Source organism: Mesoplodon bidens (genome assembly GCF_964165515.1).
Source record: "Mesoplodon bidens genome assembly, chromosome: 5".
In the NCBI taxonomy this organism is placed as follows: Eukaryota; Metazoa; Chordata; class Mammalia; order Artiodactyla; family Ziphiidae; genus Mesoplodon; species Mesoplodon bidens.
In genome coordinates, this window is record NC_138161.1 from 142,190,287 (window position 1) to 142,205,663 (window position 15,377).

The window sequence follows — 15,377 nt, forward strand, 5'->3', positions numbered from 1 at the left end:
CAGATTAAATCTTTACAATCAACTTGAGGTACCCTTCATCTGTGGAATACCTGAATAGACAATGAATCATCCCAAAATTGAGGCAGTGGACTTTGGGAGCAACTGTAGACTTGGAGTTTGTTGCCTGCTACTGACTTGTTTTTGATTTTTATGTTTATCTTAGTATAGTTTTTAGTACTTGTTATCATTGGTGGATTTATTACTTTGGTTGATCTTTTCTTTTTTTAATTACTTTTTAATTTTTTATATTTCAATAATTTCTTTTTTATTATTTTTATTTTTATTATTTTTTCTTTCTTTTTTTTCCTCCCTTTTCTTCTGAGATGTGTGTCAGGCCTGGTGTCAGGCCTGAGCCTCTGAGGAGGGAGAGCTGAGTTCAGGACATTGGACCACCAGAGACCTCCGAGCCCCATGTAATATCAATTGGCAAGAGCTCGTCCAGAGATCGCCATCTCAATGCTCAGACCCATCTCCACCCAACAGCCAGCAGGCTCCAGTGCTAGACGCCCAATGCCAAACAACTAGCAAGACAGGAACGCAACCCCACCCATTAGCAGGGAGGCTGCCTAAAATCATACTAAGGTTACAGACAACCCAAAACACACCACCGGACACGGCTCTGCCCACCTGAAAGACAAGATCCTGCCCTACCCACCAGAACACAGGCACCACTCCCCTCCACCAGGAAGACGACACAAGCCATTGAACCAACCTTATCCACTGGGGACAGACAACAAAAACAATGGGAACTACAAACGTGCAGACTGCAAAAAGGAGACCCCAAACACAGTAAGGTAAGTAAAATGGAAAGACAGAGAGACACACAGCAGATGAAGGAGCAAGGTAAAAACCCACCAGACCAAACAAATGAAGAGGAAATAGGCAGTCTACCTGAAAAGGAATTCAGATTAATGATAGTAAAGATGATGCAAAATCTTGGAAATAGAATGGAGAAAATACAAGAAACATTTCACAAAGACCTAGAAGAACTAATGAGCAAACAAACAATGATGAACAACACAATAAATGAAATTAAAATTTCTCTAGAAGGAATCAATAGCAGAATAATGGAGGCAGAAGAACTGATAAGTGACCTGGAAGATAAAATAGTGGAAATAACTACCACAGAGCAGAATAAAGAAAAAAGAATGAAAAGAACTGAGGAGAGTCTCAGAGACCTCTGGGACAACATTAAAGGCACCAACATTCAAATTACAGGAGTCCCAGAAGAAGAAGTGCAAAAGGGAGAAGGAAAAGCACTGAGAAAATATTTGGAGAGATTATAGTTGAAAACTTCCCTAACATGGGAAAGGGAATAGTCAATCAAGTCCAGGAACTACAGAGAGTCCAATACAGGATAAACCCAAGGAGAAACACACAAAGACACATATTAATCAAACTATAAAAAATTAAATACAAAGAAAAAAGATTAAAAACAGCCAGAGAAAAGCAACAAATAACATACAAGGGAATCCCCATAAGGTTAATAGCTGATCTTTCAGCAGAAACGGCAAACCAGAAGGGACTGGCAGGACATATTTAAAGTGATTAAAGGGAAACACCTACAATCAAGATTACTCTACCCAACAAGGATCTCATTCAGATTCAACGGAGAAATTAAAACCTTTACAGACAAGCAAAAGCTAAGAGAATTCAACACCAGCAAACCAGCTTTACAACACATGCTAAAGGAACTTCTCTAGGCAGGAAACACAAGAGAAGGAAAAGACCTACAATAACAAACCCAAAACATTTAAGAAAATGGTAATAGGAACATACATATTGATAATTACCTTAAATGAAAATGGATTAACTGTTCCAACCATAAGACATAGACTGCCTAACTGGATACAAAAACAAGACCCGTATATATGCTGTCTACAAGAGAACCACTTGAGACTTAAGGACACATACAGACTGAAAGAGAGGGGATAGAAAAACATTCCATGCAAATGGAAATCAAAAGAAAGCTGGAGCAGCAATTTTCATATCCGACAAAATAGACTTTAAAATAAAGACTATTACAAGAGACAAAGAAGGACACTATATACTGATCAAGGGATCAATCCAAGAAGAAGATATAACAATTGTAAATAGTTTTGCACCCAACATAAGTACACCTCAATACATAAGGAAAATGCTAACAGCCATAAAGATGGAAATCGACAGTAATACAATCCTAGTAGGGGTAACACCCCACTTTCACCAATGGACAGATCATCCAAAATGAAAATAAATAAGGAAACACAAGCTTTAAATGGTACATTAAACAAGATGGACTTAATTGATATTTATAGGACATTCCAACCAAAAACAACAGAATACACTTTCTTCTCAAGTGTTCATGGAACATTCTCCAGGCTAGATCATATCTTGGGTCACAAATCAAGCCTTGGTAAATTTATGAAAATTGAAATCATATCAAATATTTTTTCTAACCATAATGCTATGAGACTAGATATCAATTACAGGAAAAAAACTGTAAAAAAAAACAAACACATGGAGGCTAAATTATACGCCACTAAATAAACAAGAGATCACTAAAAAAATCAAAGAGGAAATCAAAAAATACCTAGAAACAAATGACAATGAAAACATAACTACCCAAAACCTATGGGATGCAACAAAAGCAGTTCTAAGAGGGAAGTTTATAGGAATACAATCCTACATTAAGAAACAAGAAAAATCTCAAATAAACAACCTAACCTTACACCTAAAGCAAATAGAGAAAGAAGAACGAAAAAATCCCAAAGTTAGCAGAAGGAAAGAAATCATAAAGTTCAGATCGGAAATAAATGAAAAACAAATGAAGGAAACAATAGCAAAGATGAACAAAACTAAAAGCTGTTTCTTTCAGAAGATGAACAAAATTGGTAAATCATTAACCAGACTCATCAAGAAAAAAAAGACTGAAATCCACAGAATTAAAAATGAAAAAGGAGAAGCAACAACTGACACTGCAGAAATACAAAGGATCATGAGAGATTACTAAAAGCAACTATATGCCAATAAAATGAACAACCTGGAAGAAATGGACACATTCTTAGTAAAGGGCAACCTTCTGAGACTGAACCAGGAAGAAATAGAAAATATAGACAGACCCATCGCAAACAGGGAAATTGAAACTGTGATTAAAAGGCTTCCAAGAAACAAAAGCCCAGGACCAGATGGCTTCACAAGCAAATGCTATCAAACATTTAGAGAAGAGCTAACACCTATCCTTCTCAAACTCTTCCAAAATATAGCAGAGGGAGGAACACTCCCAAACTCATTCTATGAGGCCACCATCACCCTGATACCAAAACCAGACTAAGATGTCACAAAAAAAGAAAACTACACACCAATATCACTGATGAACAGAGATGCAAAAATCCTCAACAAAGTACTAGCAAACAGAATCCAACAGCACATTAAAAGAATCATACTCCATGACCTAGTGGGGTTTATCCCAGGAATGCAAGGATTCTTTAATATATGCAAATCAATCAATGTGATACACTGTATTAACAAATTGAAGGAGAAAAACCATATGATCATCTCAATAGTTTCAGAAAAAGCTTTTGACAAAATTCAACACCAATATATGATAAAACCTCTCCAGAAAGTAGGCATAGAGGGAACTTACCTCAACATAATAAAAGCCATATATGACAAACCCACAGCCAACATCATTGTCAATGGTGAAAAACTGAAACCATTTCCTCTAAAATCAGGAACAAGACAAGGATGCCCACTCTCACCACGTTATTCAACATAATTTTGGAAGTTTTAGCCACAGCAATCAGAGAAGAAAAAGAAATAAAAGGAATCCAAATTGCAAAAGAAGAAGTAAAAGTGTCACTGTTTGCAGATGACATGATACTATACATAGAGAATCCTAAAGATGCTACCAGAAAAGTTCTAGAGCTAATCAATGAATTTGGTACAGTAGCAGGATACAAAATTAATACACAGAAATCTCTTGCATTCCTATACACTAGTGATGAAAAATCTGAAAGAGAACTTAAGGAAACACTCCCATTTACCATTGCAACAAAAAGAATAAAACACCAAGGAATAAACCCACCTAAGGAGACAAAAGACCTGTATACAGAAAACTATAAGACACTGATGAAAGAAATTAAAGATGATACAAACAGAGAGAGAGATATACCATGTTCTTGGGTTGGAAGAATCAACATTGTGAAAATGACTATACTACCCAAAGTAATCTGCAGATTCAATGCAATCCCTATTAAACTACCAATGGCATTTTTCGCAGAACTAGAACAAAAAAATTCACAACTTGTATGGAAACACAAAAGGTCCCGAATAGCCAAAGCAATCTTGAGAAAGAAAAACGGAGCTGGAGGAATCAGGCTCCCTGACTTCAGACTATACTACAAAGCTACAGTAATCAAGACTGTATGGTACTGGCACAGAAACAGAAATATAGGTCAGTGGAACAGGACAGAAACCCCAGAGATAAACCCATGCACATATGCTCACCTTATCTTTGATAAAGGAGGCAAGAATATACAATGGAGAAAAGACAGCCTCTTCAATAAGTGGTGTTGGGAAAAGTGGACAGCTATATGTAAAAGAATGAAATTAGAACACTCCCTAACATCATACACAAAAATAAACACAAAATGGATTAAAGACCTAAATGTAAGGCCAGACACTATCAAACTCTTAGAGGAAAACATAGACAGAACACTCTATGACATAAATCACAGCAAGATCCTTTTTGATCCACCTCCTAGAGAAATGGAAATAAAAACAAAAATAAACAAGTGGGACCTAATGAAACTTAAAAGCTTTTGCACCTCAAAGGAAACTATAAACAAGACGAAAAGACAACCCTCAGAATGGGAGAAAATATTTGCAAATGAAGCAACAGACAAAGGATTAAACTCCAAAATATACAAGCAGCTCAATATCAAAGAAACAAACAACCTAATCCAAAAATGGGCAGAAGACCTAAATAGACATTTCTCCAAAGAAGATATACAGATGGCCAACAAACACATGAAAGGATGCTCAACATCACTAATCATTAGAGAAATGCCCATCAAAACTACAATGAGGTATCACCTCACACCAGTAAGAATTGCCATCATCAAAAATGTAGAATCAGGGTTTCCCTGGTGGCGCAGTGGTTGAGAGTCTGCTTGCCTATTCAGGGAACACGGGTTTGTGCCCCAGTCTGGGAGGATCCCACAAGCTGCAGAGCAGCTGGGCCCATGAGCCATGGCCGCTAGGCCTGCGCATCTGGAGCCTGTGCTCCGCAACGGAGGAGGCCACAACAGTGAGAGGCCCGCGTAATGCAAAAAAAAAAAAAAAAAAACGTAGAATCAATAAATGCTGGAGAGGGTGTGGAGAAAAGGAACCCTCTTGCACTGTTGGTGGGAATGTAAATTGATGCAGCCACTATGGAGAACAGTATGGAGGTTCCTTAAGAAACTAAAAATAGAACTACCATATGACCCAGCAATGCCACTACTGGACATATACCCTGAGAAAACCATAATTCAAAAATAGTCATGTACAACAATATTCATTGCAGCACTATTTACAATAGCCAGGACATGGAAGCAACCTAAGTGTCCATCGACAGATGAATGGATAAAGAAGATGTGGCACATATATACAATGGAATATTATTCAGCCATAAAAAGAAATGAAATTGATTTATTTGTAGTGAGTTGGATGGGCCTAGAGACTGTCATACAGAGTGAAGTAAGTCAGAAAGAGAAAAACAAATACTGTATGCTAACACATATATATATGGAATCTAAAAAAAAAAGAAAAGAAAAAATCGTTCTGATGAACCTAAGGCCAGGACAGGGATAAAGATGCAGATGTAGAGAATTGACCTGAGGACACGGGGAGGAAGAAGGGTAGTCTGGGACAAAGTGAGAGAGTAGCATTGACATATATACACTATCAAATGTAAAACAGAGAGCTAGTGGGAAGCAGCTGCTTAGCACAGGGAGAGCAGCTTGGTGCTTTGTGAACACCTAGAGGGTGGGAGGGAGATGCGAGAGGGAGGGGATATGGGGATATATGTATACATATAGCTGATTCACTTTGTTATAGAGCAGAAACTAACACACCATTGTAAAGCAATTATACTCCAATAAAGTTGTTAAAAAAAAATTCGAGATGGATAACAGCTCTAAAAGTAAAAGTTTAAACTTAGAAGTTTTAAAAGAAAATGTAGGAAAAAATCTTCACAACCTTGGACAAGATACAAAAAGCCTTAATCATAAAAGAAAAAACTTTATAAATTACACCTCATCAAAACTTTTTAATTTACTAATCAAATACCACTATTAAGAAAATCAAAAGGAGAGATTATTTTTAAAACTTGACCAATGAAGTTTATTTCTCAGGTACTTTTCCTCAGTGAATTTCAACTTTCACTCTCAGACCCAATAACTTTCACTCTAATTCCCTCTGCAAGTCAGAAATCCAAGCCCCATGTCTTCTGGGCTCACTAAAGACCCTTTTGGCTAAAGAACAACCATTTTTTTCCCTTATTTTGACTTCGGAGAGTTGAAAATGAGAGCAAAGCAAAAAGATAATCTCTGCCATTCTCTCTGACTTCTTAAAACCTATGTTTGTCTCTGTTCCAACCAAGTAACACTTGGCAACTATATTTTCATACTACTGCTTCCTCTAGCTCATTTGACTGTTTCACATCCTTTGAGGATTCTGTATGAAAACAAAATGTATGAAAACATAAACAGCTCAAAATCATTTTTAATTAACTGTGCTCCACAAAATCTCTACATCTTAAGGAATATGCATACTTCCTTTTGAATACTTAGATAAAAACATTTTGAGCGGGCTTCCCTGGTGGTGCAGTGGTTAAGAGTCCGCCTGTCAATGCAGGAGACGCGGGTTCAAGCCCTGGCCCAGGAGGATCCCACATGCCGTGGAGCAACTAAGCCCATGTGCCACAACTACTGAGCCTGCCCTCTAGAGCCCACGAGCCACAACTACTGAAGCCCTTGTGCCCAGAGCCTGTGCTCCACAACAAGAGAAGCCACGACAATGAGAAGCCCACGTACTGCAACAAAGAGAACCCCCACTTGCCACAACTAGAGAAAGCCCGCACACAGCAACGAAGACCCAACACAGCCAAAAATAAATAAATAAATAAATATTTTGAGCATGAAAAAATTGTTTTTATAACCAGAATTTTCCCACACATATCTTTAAATTGAGTTAAAGATATGGATGAAATTGAGTATTTTTATTTTAAAAGTTGTGAGGATCAAAATAGATATCTTATGGGAAAATTCATTGTAAACTGCAATGCATGAGAGATACATAAGGTTTTTCAGTTTTCAACTTCCAGAAATATAGCAGAGTAGATATTTGGATGGGCTCTCATTCTAAAATACAACTCAATCCTGGATAAACTTTAGCAAATACAATTTTAGTTAGTTGCTAGACCCTGTAGAAACTTAGGAAAATCTCAAAGAGTAGGAGAAAAAAAGAGACAGCAAGTTGAATCTAGTGTTGGGAACTTGAGCAATAAGTAAATACAAAAGATTTTCCCTGATCAAAAATGAAAACATTACTAACATCAAATCTGCTACTAGAAAACTGATCCTTGTTCCTCATTAAAGTGTTGAACCTGAAATTTCAGAATTATTCCAGGACATTCGAAGGGAGTTAAAGTGTTGCTAGTTCAGTAATTCTCCCTGGCTCCAAGAAGATACAAAGAAAATTTCTCTATGGGAAAACACTTTCCATACATTGGACCCTCAGAAATCCCACAGACTAAAGACAGTATTTGAGCTCAGACACAAAGAATTACAAGACCCACACAAGGAATCAAGTAAGTCTGAATAAGAATCAGCATAAACACAAAAACCTAGTTAACACACAAGCATCTTAAATATTCTCAAAAGCAGAATTTAAAATAGCTAATATGAATTGTTTAAAGAAAAAAAAAGATAGAATTTTAACAGTGAACAAGCAACTAGAAGGTTTTAAAAATGACCTAATAGGGTTTTTTTTGGGTTTTTTTAATAGGTTGCTTACAGTTTTTAATGATTATAAAACTATTTCAGAGAATATCCTTATACATACATTCTTGGCACTTGAATGTTTATATGTATATATACACACGATGAAAATAACAAAAATATTTTTTTACATCTTTATTGGAGTATAATTGCTTAAAAATGGTGTGTTAGTTTCTGCTTTATAACAAAATTAATCAGTTATACATATACATATGTTCCCATATCCCCTCCCTCTTGCGTCTCCCTCCCACCCTCCCTATCCCACCCCTCTAGGCGGTCACAAAACACCGAGCTGATCTCCCTGGGTTATGCGGCTGCTTCCCACTAGCTATCTACCTTACGTTTGGTAGTGTATATATGTCCATGCTTCTCTTTCGCTTTGTCACAGCTTATTAAAAATAACCTAACAGGTTTTTTAAAGGGCCAAAAGAGCTTTTAGAAATAGAAATATAATAGTTGAAATTAAAATTTAACAGATGGGTTGAACAGCAGGTTAGTCACAGCTGAAAAAACAACTACGAACTGAAACATGGAGATGAAGAAATTACCTCAGTTACAGCACAGAAACAGGAAAAGACCAAAACATAAAAGGTTAAGAGATGTGGGCCAGAGAGTAACATGCATCCAATCAGAATACCAGAGGAAAGAACAGAGAGAATGGAGGACACATTATGGTGAAATGTGGACCACCAAAGACAATAAGAAGATCTTACAGGCATTCAGAGAACAGAAAAACAGATCACCCACAAAGGAACAGCAAATAAACAAAGCTGATTTTCCAACAGCAACCATGGAACCCTGAAGTTAGTGAAAGGATATCTTCAAAATACTGAGAGAAAGTGACTGTCAACCTGGAAATATACTCAGCAAAATTTCTCTCTCATCTAAACAAAATTTGACAGTGTTCCACCAGGAGAACTTCAGTAAAGAACTTTCAAAAAATGAACTTCAGGTCTCAAATGATCTTTTTTTTTTTTTTTTTTTTTTTTTTTTTTCTGTGTTGGGTCTTCTTTGCTTCACGCGGGCTTTCTCTAGCTGCAGCTAGCAGGGGTTACTCGTCATTGCAGTGTGCGGTCTTCTCATTGCGGTGGCTTCTCTTGTTGAGGAGCACAGGCTCTAGGTGCACAGGCTTCAATAGTTGCAGCACGTGGGCTCAGTAGTTGTGGCTCGCGGGCTCTAGAGGGCAGGCTCAGTAGTGTGGCACACAGGCTTAGCTGCTCAGCGGCATGTGGGATCTTCCCAGTCCAGGGCTCGAACCCATGTCCCCTGCAATGGCAGGCAGATTCTTAACCACTGCGCCACCAGATGCCCCTCAAATGGTCTTTATTCTGGGACATGCAGCCTTAGCAAGATGACATCTCCCCCTAAGGAGAGAAAATTCATTCTTCATAGGCAAAAAGCTAAAAACAAAAACCTTACAATTTTTGTGTATCTTTTTAAGAAAGCTCCAAATCTTAACACTGTCAATTATCTCCAAAATGATCTATGAATTCACTGAAAATTCTAATCAGGATTTTCAAAGGAACCTGGCCAGCCAATTCCAAACTTTATATATAAAAGCAAAGTGACCCAAGATACTCCTAAACACTGAATTTAAGGAACCTGTCCTATCAAATATCGTGACATTTCATAAACTACAGTACTGAAGACAAAGTAGTATTGGCTCAGGGTTCAACAAACCAATTGATGGAACTGAGTAGAGAGCTCAGAAGCAGCCCTTGCCTATGTGTGGGTAGAGAATAGTCTGCCCCAGCATTGCCAGCAAGAGTGCCATTGCTTCTCTTCGGTTCTCCTGAACCAATCACTGGCCTGCAGTATTTGGGGATATGATGGCTTAAGTATCATGGCACCACCCCTAGAGCCAGAAAAGGGACAGTCCTTATTAAACCACAAGGGCAGACAATGGGGAAGGAGAGATACCCCTAAAGGAAATAGAGGCACCAAAAAACAAAAAAGGGAAATGGATGCCAAGAGGGAAAAAAAATATCCACCACATGTGCTATAGGCCATTTCTCATGAAAGTGATGTCTTTAGTGATGAGAGGAATGTGGATGTTGGTACAAAGTATTCAAAAACATGGCCATGCAGGCACACAGACACACATATGAGTAAGGGGGCTGTTCATTTCACCCTTGCCCTTACTTGATCACCATGTCTTCTGTTTTCAGGTGAGTTCTTTAGTCCCATTCTGGGTCCCTAAGTTAGCATTTTTGAAAACATCTATTTTCTTCAACCCAGGCTTCTGTCTCATTGTCTCCGAACATTTTTCTCAAAACATGTTTTCTTCATACTGTTCTACTGAAACATTTCCCAAAGTACATTCTACAGACTCCAAATGCTTGGGATGTTGCTGGATAATTATATATTTTTTAATCCATTATGAAATAAGTCAGAACAGTTCACTTAAGCACCATGTCTTATGCGCCATACTACTCAACCCTGGAGCCTTTAACATGACAGTGGGCATTAGGAATCTTCCAGAATGGGATCCAATGCCTGAACCTGCCACTCATACTCCTTACACCCGTGACCCAGGGCACCCTCTCTTCTCCAGGTAGTGACAACCATCAAAAACAGACCTTCTTTAAAGACTCTGGGGATCAGTTTCCCCTCGGACTGCTTCCCTACGCTGGAGGCGCTCCCAAACACGGGCGCGTGAGAACTCAGTCAGCAGCAGGTCACAGATTCTGTCCCACATCCCATTTTCTGCCCATCCTGCTATTGCTCAAGCCTTGTCTCACCCACCGAGAGCAACAGACCTGCTGAAGTACAACCAAAGGGCTAGCTTTTCTTCTACTACTTCTCAATTTTCTCTGATGAGATTACATTAGTTTTACGATAAAATTTTTAAAGCAATTTTTAAACTTAATCTTAACTTAGTATTGAGTTAAGGGCTGTTACCCAAGTAGACCCCCATGTAAAATTTCACTAGTAGCCCCCTTACGGAGTGTTAGTTTAGAATAGAAAGAACACAGGATTAAATTGAAGGATCTGGGTTTTGGTCCTGGCTTCTCCACTCTTATCAGTGTGAGCTTGAGAAGGTTCATTAATTGCCAAACCTCAGTTTTCTCAGCTATAAATGGGGATAGTGTGATGTGCCTCAGACACTGTTGTAATTATGTTATCTGTATAAACACAGTCAATCCTCATGCCAACCCTAGGAAGTTGATATCATCTCCAGGTAATTATTATGACCTTTTTATGGAAGAGGAGCCTGAGGCACAGAGAGGGTACGTAACTTGCCCAAGGACACATATCTAAATAGGTGACCCAGCCTGGATTTGAACATAGCTACTTGGAGCCTACACTCTTGACCACCATGCTGTGCTGCTTGCTAACTGGGATTGTACACTAATTAAATAAGACAACGTATGTCAAGGGTTTGCATTTCCCTGCCCAACTCTCAGACTATAGGTGTCAGGTAGAAAGGGACTCTATGTCACCATCCTGTGTCCTCTTCACAGGGCTTGGTCTCTGACAATACCCAGTTAAAATACGACACTTCTGAAATACTTCCACATGGTTGGTAACAAGCCGCTGCCTCAAGCCTCTTCCCCCAAATTTCCCCGATCTCCTCATATCCAGCAACTGAAGAGTTAACCCCTGGCACAGCAGGGTGCCCTCCAGGGACACAGGGAAGTAACAGTGAACATTTGGTGAGTGGGTAAGCACTCAGGAAACCAAACCCAAAGGTACGTCCTTGGTAAATAGTAGAAATGGAATTTGGACCCAGGTCTGCCTGACTCCAAAGCCCATGGTCTGTGCTCCAGAGAACAGAGCACACATGAGCATCAGTGTCTGAGGCACTTAAGGCCTGAAATTCAGAACAGAGCTAGCTGTTTACCACAGACTCTAGAACCTAGATGAAAATCTCTACTGCTTACCTGGTTTGCAATGTCCCCCCCCCATCATCCTGTCTCCCTGACCTCATGGCTACCTCTCTCCCACACTCCAGCTGCAATGGCTTCTATCTGCTCCTTGGCTGTACTTGGTTTCTATGGCTTGGAAAGCTCTTCCAGCAGACTTGCACCTTCTGGCTCCTCATCATTCAGGTCACATCTGAATGCACCCCCCACCCTCAGAGAAGACTTCGCAGACCACTAGACCTAAGGCCGCTGTTCTCCCAAACACCACACACTTGTCACAATCATCTAAAGTATTGTCTTTTGCTTTAGGTTCTTTGTTTTTGCTTCACTCTCACTAGCATGCAAATACCATGAAGCCAGCCTCTCTGTTTCCCTCCTGTATCCACAGCTCTTAGCGCATTTCTGAATAAAAGAATGGAGAGCAAGTGTACATATTCAGGAAGTGATACCCAAGCAGGCCAAGGCCTGACAGCATGAAATACAGCCGAAAACACCCAAGGAAACCTGATTCTGGCAGAGATTCATCCTCCTGCCAACAATAAGTGAGCATCTGCTCTATGCCAGGCACCATCCTAGGTACTGGGGGTATACAGGAGAACGTACAAAAATCCCTGCCTTCATGAGGTTTTTCTAGTAGGAGAATTCAGGCAATGCATATATACATGAGTAAAACATATCACATGGTAGATGGTGATAGTGCTAAGGACAAAAATGAAATATGAAGCAGCATTAGGAGGTATAGGGGAGGGGGTGTGTGTGCAGGTCTAAGGAGTCTTTTAAAGACCTGGAGGCTGGGAGGCAGGGAGCCACATAGAAGGACCTGGAAGCACAAAGGCCCTCATGCAAACTTGCCTAGGAAAAGGCATCTTTCTAGGAAAAGCAAGGAGGCTCCAGTGGGAGTGTAGTAGAAGATAAGGACACAAGGGACCCCTGAGCGAGATGGGAGCCGCTGGAGGGATTTGAAGAGAGGATAGACATGCTCTGCTACTTGAGCACAGGCTGGGGGGTGCAGCCGAGGGAAGAAGGCAGAGAGTAGCTCAGAGGCTGTCGCATGGCAATCATACAAGCAAGAGATACTGGTGGCATGGACCAAAGTGACAAGGGTGGAGAAGGAAGGAAGCGGTAGAATGCTGCGCGTCTGAAGTCAGATTCTGAAGTCAGAGCAACAGATGTGGAGAGAAAGAGAGAAGGAATAAACAATTGGCAGAGACACCTTGGACCGTTGTACCAATGATGATGTAGCCTGGGAGCAAGGAGAGGTGGGGGAAAGGAGCAGGGAAGCAGGGAGCTGACCTGGAGTTTGGGGCAGGAGTGGCAGAGTTCCGGGGGAGACATGGCATCACCAGGCAAGAGAAGAAAAGAAAAAGGAGGTGTGGAGAAAGTCTTTCTGGCTGTGGCTGCCTCTGCCTCAGAGAAGCTGTGTCCCTAAAGAAAGCAAACTTTCGAGAAGACAAACCCCCTGACAGTCAAGGCCGGCTTCATGGGCAGGTCGGTGATCTGTGCAGTCGCTCAGAAGGGGTCCTGCACTTGGTTTAATGCTCTGCTGTCACTGTCTTAAAATCCCAGTTTTAACAAGGGTCCCCACGCTTCCATTTTGCACTGGGCTCTACATATCATGCAGCCAGTGCTGCTGACAGTGCTCCCCACTCACCTGCTACCACATTTATAAAGAAAGTCTCCAGGTAGGAGGTTTTATGGGGAAGGCAGAGATGATGACATTGGAAGAGCCCTTGGACTCTCCTGGGGAAGGAGATGCTGTGTTTATCTGTGCTCTGAGCAGCACAGTGGTGACTCTGGGAACATTTAGCACACAGCCCTGCAGCAAAGGGACTCGTTGTCCTCTTTTTTTTTTTTAGTCGCTGGCCTCTTTAAAAGAGAAAAGGACAAGAACAACACAAACAATGTCTCTGGTGGAAAAATACAGCATTCCATCTTTCCATAGTTTATCTCTGCCCTCCAAAAACAAATGCATCAAGGAATGGTCCCAGCAACCAAGGTTGTCATTTTGATTGGTGCCAAAAATTGGGACCCAGCCACAGTCTTATGATTGATTCTAAGGCCCAGAACGGAAAACATTAATACTGATTTATCTGTTCATTCTCTTTATTCACTGTTCATCCATTTACCCAGACTAGGCGTAGCAACTAGACACTAGAAAATTAAATTTAAAACAACTCCTCTATCCTGGGTAGACTCATTCTCCTTCTCCTGCTCCTAGGGCTGTGGTTCCAGCAAGCTAAAGCATCCATTATTTTATTTTTTAAATATCATGCAATTTGCTGAGGGGGGAAGGGGAGAGCTCACAACAATCATGTTGGAATAATGTAAACCAAAAACTGCCAGATTGACAGAACTTGTTCCTTTATGACTGTTTTGGTGCCACTGTGGAGCATCTCTGAAAATCAGAAAAAGGGGCAATCGCAGCTTATTAAGCAGGCATTCACATGTTATAGCATCTGAATAACAAGCATCCTTTCACCCTCACACAGCATCCTTCAGTGCAGCTCAGACACTCCACAGCACAAAAACATGAGCAGAACCTCTGCCAGCGACCTATACTAAGATACAGAACACTAGAGTGCTTACATTTCTATTGGAGTATCTTTAATATGGATCCAATCAACTAATAACCAAATACATCTTGATCATCTACTAGGTACAAGCACTATAATCATATTATTGAAAAAGGAAAATTAGGGCTTGCTCTCAAAGGGTTGAATTGAATTTTGTAGAATTGTTCTGGTTTTACTGCTTCCATGATGGACAAGCCATAGCATGGTCTTCAGCAAACACTGTCTTGCTTAGCTCAGTGCCCCAGCCACCCAGGTCCAAAGCTCCTAATATGAGATCCTTCATCACATCACATCTCTAAACCCTACCATAAAATAATACTATGACCTCCTCTCTCTCCCTCCCTCTCTCACTCTCTCTCTCTCTCACTCTCAATCTCTCTCTCTCTCTCTCTCTCTCTCTCACACACACACACACACACACACACACAATTGAAAAGTAGAAAAGTGAAAGAAAAAGAAAAGCCAGACATTGAAAGGAGACTTAAGTAACTGGCAGATTATCAAGACAACTGAATACTAAACAGTCATCCCTAATGGAAAGGATGCAGAATTATGTGCCTACAGCAGAACATGAAAGCACATGGACACAGACTCCACCAACATGAGCTGGAAAAGCTAACCCTGTCCAAAGGAGGACACGGGAAGCTCTTGTAATGGACTGCAAATATCTCCTTGCTCTCATTCACTCTGCATGAGATTTATAGTTACCTCTGAATGAGTCCATCAGGATGGAAATAGCCATTTATCTGAACAGAAGGACATACATATCATTCTGGAAAAAAGTGCTTTGGTTTGAGGCCACTTAGGCCTACCTAGTATACGCTAATGTAGTTCCCCTACTAGATTAGCCTCATGTCCTGGGAATCCATTTTGGGGTTTGGACAAAGCCCAACTAATAGCAAAGTTTCATTTTT